Source organism: Austrofundulus limnaeus, unplaced genomic scaffold (assembly GCF_001266775.1).
Source record: "Austrofundulus limnaeus strain Quisiro unplaced genomic scaffold, Austrofundulus_limnaeus-1.0 Scaffold1049, whole genome shotgun sequence".
Classification (NCBI taxonomy): Eukaryota; Metazoa; Chordata; class Actinopteri; order Cyprinodontiformes; family Rivulidae; genus Austrofundulus; species Austrofundulus limnaeus.
The window spans coordinates 11,889-14,311 of NW_013953451.1; positions in this window are offsets into that span (position 1 = coordinate 11,889).

Below are 2,423 nucleotides of genomic sequence, written 5' to 3' on the forward strand. Positions count from 1 at the left end.
CGTTCAGAGATGTAACTATCTGTGTCGCTGTGGTCACTCTCCATGTAGCATGCTAATGCTAGCTGCCTGTCACGTGCTCTCATCCTGGCCACACCTCTAACCCCCCCCTCCCCTACCCACTTTGATGCATTTTTCAAATTTCGCCTTGGGGCGGAGTTATCTTTTCACAGGGGGGTAAGATACACTTTAAATAAATGTGGAAAGGTCAAATGATGATGCCATGACTTTGTAAACTTTGATGCGTTAATTGACAAAACTGAAGTAAATGGAATAGTTCCAGGAGTAACTATGAAAGGGCTTGTCATGTAGTATTCAACATGAATTAAGATTTGAGTTTACTATTTGTTGGCTAAAAATGGCTGAGTTATGGTCAAGTCTACCGTTCATCTATGGTGGCCATTTTGGATTTTTTTATTTGGATTCAGTATGTGATGAAGATCATTTTCAGCTACCACCACACCAAATTCCAGGCCAAACTGTCAGGCATATTCTATACTATAATAAAGTAACTGTCACCTTCAGCTGTTATGGAAAGGCTGTTTTTATGTATAAATCCAAAATTTATTTGACTTCACATCACAGTTGTTTCTAAACACCTTGAAATTGGCCTCGTTCTCTGTAGGAACCTCCTTCCAATTCTGTCACGCCCATTTCAGCACGTCATCCCAACAAAGCTGAGGTGCGTTGTATTTTGTTGTAATAACAATAAAAAATAGCAACATTATACAATTTTGGTTTTGGAAAATGGCAACTCAGGATGCAAAAGAATTTACAAAGAATGTATGAATGAATGCTAAAATTATATTGAAGTATACATATATAAAATTAAATATGTTATTGGAAACAAATCTACATAAGCATATAGATATTTTGTAGATATTGCACAACTTTTAATTAAACAGTTTTGTTACATGTGAAACTTTGGCTGTGTCCAAAACANATATCTTCTAATCTCTCTTTCACTCTTTCTCATTTCATTTCACTTTTTTCTTTCTCTTTCTTTTTCTCCTTAAAAAAGCCACTGATGATGAAGAAGCTAAGATACTAATATTCAGATATTCAGTTCTGCTTTCTACTGAAGTGGCAAAAAAAAAAAGAAAAAAAGCAATAAAACAATGTACTGATATAAGGGAATTTAAGTTGTACTTTGGAATACTAGAGTACTTTTAAATCATGTCCTTTTGAATACTAAGTATTTTCAGAAGTAATTACTGCAGTACTTTAACTTGAGTARATTTTTGACCGAGTTACTTTTACTTGTAGTTGAGTAAGCTTTGACCATGAGTATCAATACTTTTACTCAAGTACTAGAGTTGAGTACTTTGTCCACCATTGGTTTTAATAGTAGTATTTTTTTCAGAAATATTGGGTTTAGTTTATTAGTTTTCAGACAGATTTAAAACATATTCATAAAATATTACAAATCAATGAAAGAAACTTTAATAACTCTACATTAAAAGCTTCAGTCTGCAGCTGTGTTCTTTAATGACAGAAACACACAGGAGGGTCAGAGTCAGGATTCAGTAACCTCAGTCTGGAAGTTCATTATATGAATACATAGCTTTCCATATATGCTTTTTCTCACTGCTTCATTTAATGTGGACATTTTAAAGTGGACAAATCTGGTCTTTTTTTAGTTGTCCTGCAAACATTTGTGTCTGTAAATAAATCCTGTGCAAATTTCTGCCTCTGTTTCAGTTTGACTKATAAAAMCGTTTCAACTCTCAGCAGAAAAGGTTTGATTACATTTTGTAGCTTTAATCAGGCTCCAGAACTTAGTGTTTTATGTGTCAAAGTTCAAGTTTGAATCAGAAAACTGTGTTTTTAGTTTGATCTGTTCAATAGAAGCAGCTTCATGTTGTTGTGAAGCTGTCAGTCACACTGATTGTGACTTTTGTACCTTTTAGTGCCACTTAGTGTAGTGTYGGTACGGTTCGGTACGGCTCCAAACCATTTCCRTTAGACCAGATCCATGGAACCRGCACTTTTTTTAGTACCTACTTCATTGTGGTTCCAACCGGCCCCAGCTGACACCAAAATGCAACATCAGAACACTGTTCRTCACTGATTGGCTRAATTTTTGCAAATGTTTAAAATTTCAAAATCAAAWGTGTTTCCAKCTCTCATTTTGCTCATTAATTTTTTTCTAAATACGTAAAAACCACCTCCACCAACYGCCCAAAACACACCCATTGGAACCGGACTGGAACGTCAGTGGAAAACCAACCGGTCCGACCCGTACCGAAACGTACCTACACCTACCGTTCCRACACTACACTAATGCTGYGTTCACACCGAACACGATTTCAGCTTCAAAATCTCAGTCAACGCTTCAAGTTGGTCACTTGTGCACTTTGAGGTCAGATGCAGGTCAGCTGTTGAAGCGCTGCACGGCAGAGCCTCCCCGCCCCTCCCTCCTCTGT